Source organism: Peromyscus leucopus, chromosome 2, assembly GCF_004664715.2.
Source record: "Peromyscus leucopus breed LL Stock chromosome 2, UCI_PerLeu_2.1, whole genome shotgun sequence".
NCBI classification, from domain to species: domain Eukaryota; kingdom Metazoa; phylum Chordata; class Mammalia; order Rodentia; family Cricetidae; genus Peromyscus; species Peromyscus leucopus.
Genome location: NC_051064.1, coordinates 105324107 through 105336917, shown reverse-complemented (window position 1 = coordinate 105336917; position 12811 = coordinate 105324107). Strand labels below are relative to the sequence as shown.

The window sequence follows — 12811 nt, the reverse complement described above, 5'->3', positions numbered from 1 at the left end:
CTGCCTCCTGTGTGCTGGGATAAAAGGCGTGTGCCACCACTGCCCGACTATAAGGACCAGTTTTAAAGTAGCCAAGCCCACAGTGCCAAACTTTACAATGTCATACACTGTTTAAAGGTGCCCAGTCAACTATTGCTTTCTCTATGTTTTTACCAACACCACTTCAACCCTTTCCTCTGGTTCACTGACACGGTGATGAACTGGCATTGTACAGCCCCTTTTCTGTTTCCATGGGGGTTCAGGGCTTGAGGATCATGTTGCTAAGTGCCTGTGATGGGATATCCATATAATCCCTGGATTCCACTCAATCTCCAGATTCAGATGATGATCAGGAATAGCAGATTGGCTTTCAATTCTTGTATTCCAAGGTATTTGATTTGTACAAAATGTTTTTGTCATGAACCTTTTATACCTATACCAGGTTTAAACAGCTTCTTTGATCATTATTTATTTTATACAATCAAGAATAAGTTGTAAACCCAATGTCTCTATTTAGGCAGCATACCATGGTCTCAAAAATGTATTTTAATTATATAGAAACAGTGAAATTAAGTTTTAACTCAGTGTATCATATATGGATTTCTGAAGATATCAGATGCATGCTCAGAATGCCTGTGTGTACATGGCCATGATCTTTTTTTAATACCTCTTAATTTACTGATTAACATTCTATGAAAATTGCTTCTACAGATTATTTCTGTTCATGATTTTCATAAGCTACAGACCCACTTTGAGCACAGGTGAGATCACCTTTAGCCTCTCCTTGTCAAATAATCTTCAGATAGCCAACACTCTGGGGTCCACTTACAATGGGCTGTCCCATACTCCATATTTCTCCCTCCACCATTCCCATGTTCAACAAGCCAGCTCTCCCCCTAGCAGCTGTCACAAGGGTCCCATGAACACATCATGCCTACCCTCTTCTACTTACAAACTGTATATAGTAAAACGTGCATACTTGTACACCCACTAAAATCCAAACACACCTTTCCTCCAGAAGGAGAAAAATGTGCGTGGACCTTTTACCATTCTGGTCAGTGACTAAGCCCTTACCAAATCATGAAGTCCTGAAGGGAACTAACTGCCTGGGACAGGATTAGGCACAGGCAGAGATTTCATACCCCTGTTCTGATGCATAACCCAAGAAACAAATCACTGGGGAAAGAATCCGGAAGTTATAGAATCACTGTGTATCAACTTTGAAGTTTATAATTTCATTTGATAATTTTGGCTGGCGACTTAGTGCAGAAACATGAAAGGATCCTATTAGGTGGGAAACGTAGAGATTCACTGAGTAAACTAATACATGCACACACTCACGCCGAAACTCACACTTCAATGGGAATATAAAAAGCTATTTAGAAAGAATCAAGCTGAGGTGGTAGATATAACACAAAGTACATGTAACTTTCACCTGTTACAAGTATATGAAAATGGTTCCATGAGAAGAAAGTTCACCTGAAATGACTGATGGAAAAAAACAAGAAAGAGCTGTTCCTGGAGTTAGTGGTGCCTGCTTTTGTTCATCATGTGAGCTTCCCCCTCAGAAACAACCTCTGGAAACAGGGTCTCTTCTCCCTGTTTTTCAACCACAGACACACTGCACCAAATACCATGATCCCCTGCTCATAGGAAGTCGACTGCCAGGACAAGCATATAGTATTCCAACCTCAAATGGCTGACAAAATTAAAGCCCCAAAAAAGTGTTTTTAGAAATATTGAGCTTGTTTCACTGTAGTATAATGAACGTTGGTGACACTAGCTTAATATTTGTGTTTTCTTAGTGTATTAGTGAAGACTAATAGCATTAACCCTGATTTCAGTATAAAAATTTGATTATATGCTCTAAGGAAGAGGAAGGTTTCCAGGTAATGGTATCACCTGCCCTTAATCCCAACACTGCAGAGGCACAGGCAGGCTCATCTCTGTGAGTGCAGGACAGCCAGGGGCACACACACAAACCCTGTCTCAAAAAGAAAAAAGGAAAGAAAGTTAAAAAAAATTGACTTCTGCAAAATAATTGATCCTTACCTTTCACAGCAATTGTTTCATGATCATGATTTTTATTAGTTTTGCATTTATAAACAACAGTGACAGCTAATAGGGGTTCGTTCTCCAAGTTGTGGGTAGAAGGAATAAACTTTAACTGGGAAAGGTGTTCTTTGTTGGCAGTCAGGTTTCAGTGATGATTGATAATGGTTGCGAATGGCATCTCACATGCTGCTTGAGGTGTTAGATCTGGAAAACATTCAGTTGCAGAAGATACACTGGGAGGACAGTACCCCAGTGTGGCTTCTCCTGTGTCTACTGAAGGAATCTGAGCTCATGAATTTGCATGGGCATCCAGGTACATTGCACACATAAAGCTTCTCCCCAGTGCATTTCCTCATATGGTCTCTGAGCTGTAAAAGCTTTGTGTAGGGTTTCCCACAATCTTGGTAGGCACGAGTTGGGCTTCAACTGGGAGGCTTCTTCTTGGACTCAGGGCTCTGGGACTCAGAGTCTGATTTTTCCTGGGGACGCTGTCTCTCAACCACAGGGGATTCTGGCATACTTTCTGGGGGTTGTCTTGGGGTCAAAGGAAAATGGGAGGGGCCTGGCGATCCACCTGAAACCACCTGAGGATCACTTCCACCTTCGGCACTGGCTGCTGACCTCTGACCTGTGCAGACATCCTGAGCATGAGAAGCTACCGGCTGGCCAGAGTAGTGTGGCTGGGCACCACTGGGATTTCTTAGGTGATGCTTAGATACAGATATTTTTCCTATAGAGGTTTTCTGGTTTTCACCCTGGGGAGTCCCAGCAAAAGATACATTTTGGTGTACATCCTGCTTACCGCTAAGGAAAGTGGTTATATTGCATTGCGAGCCCCAAAATGTAATTCTCACACATGGCTTTTTAGAAACCTCCTCACTCATTCTTGGTGCCCTCTGACTGGAGTCGAAGTTCTCTTCCCCAGTGACAGGCCTCTCTTGGTGGTGCTCCTCTCGGCTGGTCTGGTACAACCCACAAGTAACTACATGGTCTTCATCTCGGGTCTGTTTACCACTGAAGGATCTTACATGGGTCCGTCCAGAAGATGCCGGCTGCCTTTCAGAGAGAATATCTTGATTATCACCAGAGATCATCATCTGACTTTCACACAAGGCTTTATTAAAAGCCACAAAAGTCTCCCTACCACTCAGGGTCTTCACCAGGCAGAAAGCTTTGTTGGGTCTCTCCTTGCTGCCAGAAACTGCTCTCCCTGGAGAACCAGAGAGGGAGGTCTCCTGGGTGGTGAGCTCCATCAGCTGAGAGCCTGCAGGGGATTTTGTCTGGTCAGCAGGCACACCTTGCTGATTCATAGCAACTGTCTCACTGGACTCTCCCAATTGGAAAGGTGTGTCTTTTCTGAGATTTGCCCTTGAGTTCTGGGGCAAAGATTTAGATTTGGACTTAGACTTACATTTAGATTTAGACTTAGATGCCATGACTGTTTCTTTACTGGTAGGTTCCACTTGGCTCTTTGGCGTGCTACAAGATTCAGGGTTCATCATTGTTTCATCACAGGTAGGCTGCTACTTGTCTCTGAGCTGACGCAAGCTGACTGGTCTCCACAGGGGCAGTCGGAGGAGTGCATGGCCCAGGCTGAGAATCACCTGGATTTTCTCTCTGGTCCTTCAGTGGTTCAGGGTTGACCTTCTGGGGCTCCTCAGGTTCCTCAACTCTTCCAGAATCAGAAAACATGGTGCAGAACTAGGTTTTCAGTTTTGAGAGCTTAAGTTCTTAAGAGTAGTCCAATATGAAGACAGACAGAGGCTAGGAGGTAGACCCAAGCAGCTCTAGAATGTGAGCTGGAAGCTAGGGCTTCAGACCTGCCCAGGCTGTGATGAAGGTGACCTGGGAGAAAGGTAGCCAGCTCTAGTGTCTGGAGTCTTCTTAAAGATAGCTCAGTAGGAAGTGGGCAGGGCTTCAAGTTCCAAGTCTTGGTTGGCCACGCCCTTTGCCTTAAACTTCAAATAGAGACTTGCTTAAGCTCCTCCTCCTAAGTTCTCAAAATGTAGAAGTTGGTTTGATGACTCACCAAAACACCCAGAAAATTTTTTTTAAGTCATTAAGTCCAACTGGAAGGAGCAGCACTTGGATCTTTCTTTCCATATCTCTGTAATAAGGACATAGTTTGATACTTTGATCTTCCTTGAGAGTTAAAGATATAGAAACAGAAAACAGCTGGGCCAAAGGATTTGCTACTGAACCAGCTTTTAAGTCAATCCATTTTGTTTTCAGGAGCTGAATCCCTGTGTAAACACCCCAGGATGTGAATTTCTATGTGTCATGGGTAGGTTTGCCATCCATAATCTCCCTCCTTGACAAGGGTCATTTAATCTGACTTTTGGGTAGTGCCTAGTTTAGCATTATTTACTTAAGCTCCTCTCACAATCACTTGGAAAGCAGAGGGTGTTTGAGTCACCTAGCCAAAGACTCAGGACTTCCATGCTGTGATTTCCTGAAAAGCCACTGTATGTTAAAACTCAACAGTACACTTTCCATCCTACTCCAGCCTCAGTGCAGGGTTTCCTGTGTTTGATTTCTATGTGAGAGTTGAGGATGCAGAAACTGCAGACAGCTGCCCATGCAGAGATTGCTACAGGTGCAATTTTATTCCTAAGGGATTTGCTCTCTGAGATCTGATATAAACCCAGAACACCTGAGTTTCTCGTTTAAATGAACAGTTGAGCTATGCAGATACCATGATCTTGACAGCTGCACTTTTAACCAAATTACTGATAGTATGAAAAACTGAGCATTCAAATGATCACATTAGCATTGATATGAGTTTTTTTTCTTATTGGTTGATCTGATTTTTAATACACGGTCTCCCTCTTTATGTCAGGCTCACCTCCAATTCTGGAACCTCTTACCTAAGTCTAGATTATAGGTGAGACTTATGGAGCCTGGTGTTTTGTTTTGTTCCTTTCTGATCATTTGTTTTATGGTTTTAAAATGCTGTGTATAAAATGTTGAGATGCCATTGTGTTGTCCAATCTGACCACAACTTCTGAGTTTGATCCAATCCTTGCCCTTCAACCTCCTTCCTATTTAGAAATACTATCACTGCTGGTGAGAATGGCTGGTATATTTTACCATATATAACCCAGACTACCATCCAGTCCTTCGCCTCTGCCTCTTGATTGCCTACAGTATTGCAGGCCATAATAGCAGTTTTTGATGTCTTCTTTTCCCTCCTCCAAGACCATTTGATCCCACTAAGAACTTACTCCTTTCGAATCAGTTGTATGTCATCAGACAATTCCAAGTTATGCCATGTGCTCACCTTTTCTGTTCATCACTCCCATAGAGCCTGGTGTTATAAAATATTAGTACAGTCCAATGACACATGTTGTCCACTGGTCCCTAGATGTTTACACCAACATCATTCTCACCCTTTCAAAACAGACACTGTGCTAACCATTGGTGATGAGACCCTGTACAGCCCTTTCCTTCTGTCCATGGGAGTTCACAGGCTCTCAGGTCCAGGCTGTTAAACTAAGTGCCTGAAATGTTGTGTAGGCATATGCCATGGATTCCCCTTAATCTGCACACTGTGCAGAAACAGATTCAGAAAGTATTTATGAGAAATTTATGGGTTTTGGGTTCCTGTATTCCAGTCTCCCTAGGGAAAAAATAGCATATATAAATTGAACGAAAGTACTTCATCCTGAAATTTTTATACCTATACTATATTTGAAATTGATTTTTTTGGTCATTAAATAAATTTATAGAATCAAGAGTAAAGTGCAACCCCTAAATTCCTATAAATAAAACTTCCCCACTCTGCAAAAATATATTTTGCTGGACTGTGGCAGCCCACAGCTTTAATCCCAGGGCTTAGGAGTCCTGGGCAGCAGATCTCTATCAGTTCAAAGCCAGGCTGGTCTACAGAGCAAGTTCAAAAACAGATAAAGGTATTACACAGAGAAAATTCTGTCTCTAAAAACCAAAAATATCAACTCTCCAACTCCCCAAAAACAAAAATGAATAATTTTAAATTCTTAGGAACAAGTAAAGGGAAGTACAACATGGTGTAGCACTTTTGAATTCTTCACTTCTTGAAGGAGTCTCTCAGATGCTTGGCTCTGGTTATCTGTCTTCTTGGCAGCCATTTTTTGTTTTGTTTTGTTTTGTTTTGTTTTGCTATTTCTCACTCATCAATACTTATTGTAAATTTTTCCTATGGAAATGTGAATCTGTTCCCCTCGTCCCTAGAATCCATATGCTCCTTACCCACAGTTGAGACATAATTTAAACATTATCATCCAAGCAGAAAGTAGAATAGTCAGCACTCTGGGACTATTTTCACAGGTTTTATTGGCACTTTTTGCCTCACTTACACCTTCCAACCAACCCTAGATCCCCACTCTCTCCATCTCTGCTTCTCTGTTCTCCTGGACACTAACAAGTCTATTTTCCCTCCTAGTTTAATAAATTTGTCCCCTCCACCAACAGAGACTTCCTCACTTGTAGTCACAGAATATATACAGTACCAAGAGCACTCCCACATCCCAATTGAAAATCTCAAACAAACTCTCCTCCTAATGGGAAAAAGAAATATCTGTAGCCACACTAACCAATCTGCTTCACACAGGGACTGAGGCCACCCCTACCCCCACCTCCATATACAAATATGTCTGTACCAGAGACATATGTAGAGTTCATAGAATAAACCATACAAGAGCATGCAGAACACATGCATGTAAATATTAATAGAAAAAGACATGCAAAAATATCATAGTCAAGGATTTGAGAAAAATGGATAAATAAGTCCTACAGGACCAAAGTGGCCTCACCAAATAATCTCAATGAGAGAATGCAAAGAAAATTCTGTTGATGGAGTTAGTTATACATTTTACTTTGCTGGCCATGTGACCATACACCTCCAGAAACAGCTTATTGAAGTAGGCTTTCTTCTGCCTATTTCTCAACTATAGACAAACTGCAGTAAATAGAACTGTTTCCTTGAGTCATAGGAATTTGACTGACAGAGCAACCAATTATTATCATACACTAAAGAGAATGGCAGAATTTAAATGCCAAACAGAGGGAAGAAGAATTTGGCCTATTATTTTATTTGCATTGCTGCTGTTATTTGTACTGCTTAATATTTGTATTGCTGCCTTATTTGGTACAATTTAATATGCAATGTGCAAATGTCATTAATATCAATGTCTTCACACTATCTTAAACAAAAGGCATATTAATGGATGCACCTTAATATTGTGGAACACACCTTTAATCTTAGCACTCAGGAATCAGAGACAGGAGGATATCTGTGAGTTCTTGGAAAACAAAAGGATCACCTTTGCAAAATGCAAAATAATCCATCCTAAGCTATTATGATAAATGTTGCATAATCACTATTTAGTTTTTTACACTCACAAACAGCTTTATGCATTTACTGTAAGTTGACACATTTCTGGGTAGGAAGAATTAAGGTTAGTAGGGAAGATGTTCCTTGTGGACAGTCAGGTTCACTGTTGGTTCAGTCTTGTTCTTGGCCTCTCAGATCACCTTGCAGTGATCCGATCCTGCAAAGGTTCTGTCACACTTGCATGGAGGAGGGGCCACTCTCCACTGTGCTTCTCTCTCTGTGCCTGTGAGCTCACCTGATGGGGAGAACTTCCATGTGCAGCCAGTTGTGTTGCACACCCAGGATTTCTCTTCAGTGTGTTTCTTCATATGGGCTCTGAGGGGCTAAGATTTGTGTAGGATTTCTCACAACCCTGCTATGTGCAAAAGTAGAGCATCGAACTCTGAGGCCTCTTCTGCAATCCATGGCTCTGGGACTTGAGGTCTGACTTCTCCTGTGGAAGCTGCCCTGGAGTAAAGAGGACACTGAAAAGCTTTCTGGGGGTTGTCCTGTGGCCAAAAAGGAACTTGGAGTGGAAAAGACTCCGTTCCACATGGGGTCTAATTACTAAAGGAACTCATCAGAAGATTTTGGCTTTCTTCACACTGGGTGCTGACATCTGACCTCTACAGACATTCTGAACTATAGAGCTTGTCATTTGACCACAGTAAAGAGTTGTTTCACAATTGGATGTTGCATCTTTCTCCCATAAAGTGATTGTTCAACCACAGTGGTTGTCATCTGACTCCAGCAGAGAATCTCACCACCAACTGAGGTTGTTATTTGACTCTCACAGAGATGGACACCACTTTCGGCTGGCTTGTGATCTCCATAGTGGGTCAGGTCACCACATGGTTTGTCATCTGAGCCCCATACTACAGGGAACTGTCATCTGAACTCCTTAAGGATTCTGCTTACCCTTTCTGTTTGCTTTTAGTTTGAGTTGAAGCTCTAGTTAGTCATACTCAGAAGTAATTGGATGGTCCTTAGATGGGTACTGTTCACCACTAGAGGGCATCACATGGACCCCTCCAAGAGTTACAAACTGCCCTCCACAGTTAGCCATGTGATTTTCACTCACTGATCCTCTTACTTCCATATATGGATTATTGTGGATCACATGATTCTTGTTAGTAAGCACAGTCTCCTTTGTCTGACTTCGCTGTTGACTGTCTCCTTGCTGTTGGGGATGGCTGTCTTCTGGGAATCAGTGGGGGAGTTCTCAGGGGTGTGGTTGAGCTCTGTCAACTGAGAGCCTGTTTGGATTTAGTCTGATAGCAGATACAACTTGCTGGTCCAATACAACAGTCTCAATTGGCTCTCCAGTTGAAAATTGTTGAATCTTCCGGTTTGTGGTCTTGTGTTTCTAGTAAACAATGAGCCATGGGTGCTACAATATCCAAATGTCATCACTCTGATTCCTCATAGGTTTTACATGGCTCTGAGCAGACATGAACTGGATGGTTCCCACATGGGCAATGAGAGGAGTGCATGGCTGTGGACTTTATTCAGGTGGGCTTTCTCTGTGGTACTCACATGACCCAGAGAAGCCATGGAGACACTCTTCAGTTAGTTACCCCAATTGTGCTGTGGAAGGAGAATATCTTCTTGCTCACCTAAGTTCTCAGCTGTGAGAGCTTTAGTTCCTCAAATGTAGTCATATACAGGAGACAGAGCAGAAGGCAGTGAGAAGGTGAGCTGGAGGCCAGGGTGTCAGACCTTCAGGAGCCAAGACGAAGACTGACTGGGAGAAACTCACACAGCTCGAGTCTGGAGTCCATTTTAAAAAATCTTGGTTGGGAAGGGGGTAGGGTTTCAGAGTTCAGCCTTCAGTAGGTTGTGACTTTTGTATGGTTGGATCTTCATAGCTAGAGTCCCTAATTAAGCTTCTCCAGGAACTTAGAATTAAATGGGTGACTGAATCACCTGGCAAGGAGCCAGGTTTCCTTGAAGTCATTTCTGTAAGTCCCTGCAACAGGAAACTGCACTTTGGATCAATCAATCCACACCATCACTGTAGTTGTGGTGATTTACTGTTCTCTTCTTTGGTGAGGTAGGGACACAGAACATCAGTGGGCCAAATAAATTAGCTACAGATCCAGATATTAAACCAGACAATTTTTCCCTCAGGAGTTGAATCCCAGGGTAAACACTCAGGATGTGATTTCTAGATCTAATTAGCTCCTGGGCCATATAAACCCTAGCCCCTTGGCAGCTGTAATCTCATCAAAATTATTCCTGGTATGAAATATTTAGAATTCTTTTGGGTCACTTTAGCATTGATAATAGAATTTTTCATTTGCTGATTAATCTGATTTTTGATACAGGCACTCCTTCTTTAGGCCAGGCTTAAAGCAAATTCCGGATGCTCCTGCTTCAACCTAGGATTACAGTGGAGAGCCACCAGGTCCTAGGTTTAGTTAATTAAATCATTTATTTCCTTTTTTGTTTTATTATGTATGGACAAATGACCTTGTTAGGTTCCCCAGCTTGGAAAAAACTCCTGGACTCACTGGGCAGTGGTGGTGCACGCCTTTAATCCCAGCACTCGGGAGGCAGAGGCAGGTAGATCTTTGTGAGTTCGAGGCCACCCTTGTCTACAGAGAGGGATCCAGGAAAGGCACAAAGCTACACAGAGAAACCCTGCCTGGGGGGGGGGGGGGACAACCTCCTGAACTCAAGCAATCCTCCTGCTCAGGCTCCCTTGTGCCTAGGGATACTTTCATTCTGAGAATGCTTGGAGTTTTGAGGCAGTCACCCTCTGTGACCCAAACTGCATTCCATTCTTTCTACCCCTGCCTTCTGATTGCCCACAGTACTGCAGCCATCTACCATGACTCCGAGCAAATGGTGGCATTTTTTTGAAACCCAGGTACCCCTCCTAAACCTGCTTGACCACATCAGGACTGAGTCTCTTTGATTTATATATGTGACTGGTGACACAAGAAGGGCATCTCCAAGTCTATGCCAGATGCCCAGAGTCTGTGTCCATCAAAACTACCAGGACCAGTTCTAAAAGACATGGCCATAGTGCCGAACTCTACAGTGTCCTGGACTGTTTAAAGACCTGAGTGATCATTGCTTTCTGTGTGTTTTCACTAACACCACTTCAACCCTTTCCTCTGGTGCACAGACCCTGTGGTAGCCCTTGGTGAACTGGCATTGAGCGCCCCATTCCCTGCTTCTATGGGAGTTCAGGGATCTCAGGACCAGGTTATTAAGTGCTTGTGATGGGGTGGAGTCACATTGCCTGGCTCTCTCTTCAATCTCGAGGGATAGAGCCACATGGACTCAGATGATGACCTTGAATTTGTGGTGGACTTCAGATTTCTGTATTCTAAGCTTTCTTTAAATATATATAACATTTGACTTGTCTAAAATGTCTTTGTCATGAACTTTTGACACCTTGACTTGGTTTTGATGGATCTTGTGAACATTAAATATTTTTATAGAATCAAGAGTAAGGAATCAACTCTGAATCCTATGACTGCAACATACCCCAGTCTCAAAAAAAGTATTTTAACTATTTATGGACAGTAAAAAGAAATTACAACAGTGTATTGTATATGGATTTCTGAAGATACCTACCAGATGCATGCTCTGAATGCACATGTACATATGGCAGCAATCTCTATTTACTCCCTCCTAATTAATTTAATATTTGAGATTTTATGAATTGCTTCTACTGCAATTTGTGTCTGTTCACCTTTTTTTGGCAGTGAGACAAAGCTTTAGACTCTCCTGATCAAATGATCTTAGACTGGCCAACACTCTGGGGCTCCCTTCCAATGGGGTATGTCATCCTCCATACTTCTCTCTTCACTGATCCCAGGATCAAAATCCATCCCTTTAACTAGCTGTTTTCAGACTTGTCTCTTGGACCCACAAAACCTACCCTCTTGTATCTAAAATTGTATATAGCAACAAGAGTACTGGTGTATACTCTCTAAAAATCCAAACAGACCTGTCCTCCAGAAAGAGAAAAATATCTGTGGACCTTTTACTGTTCTGGTTTAGTGACTAAGCCCCTCACGAAACCTGGAACCCAGCTGGGCGATGGTGGCACATGCCTTCAATCCCAGTAGAGCCAGGTGGATCTTTGTGAGTTCGAGGCCAGCCTGGTCTACAGAGCTAGATCCAGGACAGGCAGCAAAACTACACAGAGAAACCTTGTCTCAAAACAAAACCAACCACCCAAACAAACAAACAAACAAACAAACAAACAAAACCTTGAACCTAACTGTCTTGGACATGATTAGGCATAGGCAGAGACTTCATACTCCTGTCCTGCTCCATACACAAGAAACAAATCACTGAAAGCTACAAGGGAAAAATTACAAACTTCTAAGATGAGACACATTGTTTCATCTGGTAATTTTGGCTGTTCACATAGTGCAGAAAAGTGAAAGGATCCTATTAGGTGGGAAAAGTAGAGATTCACTGAGTAAACTAATACATGCACACACACCGAAACTCACACTTCAATGGAAATATAAAAAGGCATTTAGAAAGAATCAAGCTGAGGTGGTGGAAATAACACAAAGTACATGTAACTTTCACCTGTTACAAGTACATGAAAATGGTTCCATAAGAAGAAAGTTCACCTGAAATGACTGATGGGAAGAACAAGAAAGAGCTGTTTCTGGAGTCAGTGGTGCCTGCTTTTGCTCATCATGTGAGCTTCCCCCTCAGAAACAACCTCTGGAAGCAGGGTTTCTTCCGCCTATTTTTCAACCACAGACACTGCACCAAATACAATAATCCCCTGCTCATAGGAAGTCGACTGCCAGGACAAGCATGTAGTATTCCAACCTCAAATGGCTGACAAAATTAAAGTCCCAAAAAAGTGTTTGGAGAAATATTGAGCCTCTTTCACTGTAGTATCATAAACATATTAGTATTATTGTAGTTAGTATGCATTCTAATAACCCAAATAAAAATTTCCTAAATGGCAATTTAAAAGATTCACATATGCAAAATAATTGATTCTTAGCTCCTATATTAAATGCCTCATATTTATAACTTTTATTAGTTTGGCTTTTTATAAACAATAGCATCTAGTAGGGGTTCTCAAAATTGCTGTTAAGAAGAAATACTAGGGAATTTTATTAGGAAAGGTATTGTTTTGGGCCAGTTTCCAGTCAGGATGAAGCTTAAAAGTGCCATCTCCAGTGTTTCTTCAGTTTGTCCAGTCTGGTAAAACTTCTGTTGCAGTACATGCACAAGTAGGGGTCCACCCCAGTGCGCTGTCTCCTATGTCGGATTAGCATATCTAAATTGGTGAATTCCCAATTGAATGGCGGGTACTTATAGTCATCGGGCTTCTCCCCAGTGTGGGTTCTCATATGGTTTCTGAGGAGAGAAGGCTTTGAGAACGATTGCTCACAATAACCATATGCACAGAAATAGGGCTTCACGTTGTGA

At 42.2% G+C, this 12811-nt stretch overlaps 1 protein-coding gene across 3 annotated transcripts in view; it reads right to left on the bottom strand.

Annotated features, from left to right (window-relative positions):
- The window catches only part of Pde4b (phosphodiesterase 4B), a 558016-nt gene that overhangs the window by 295610 nt on the left and 249595 nt on the right, over positions 1–12811 (bottom strand). The window lies entirely within an intron of this gene.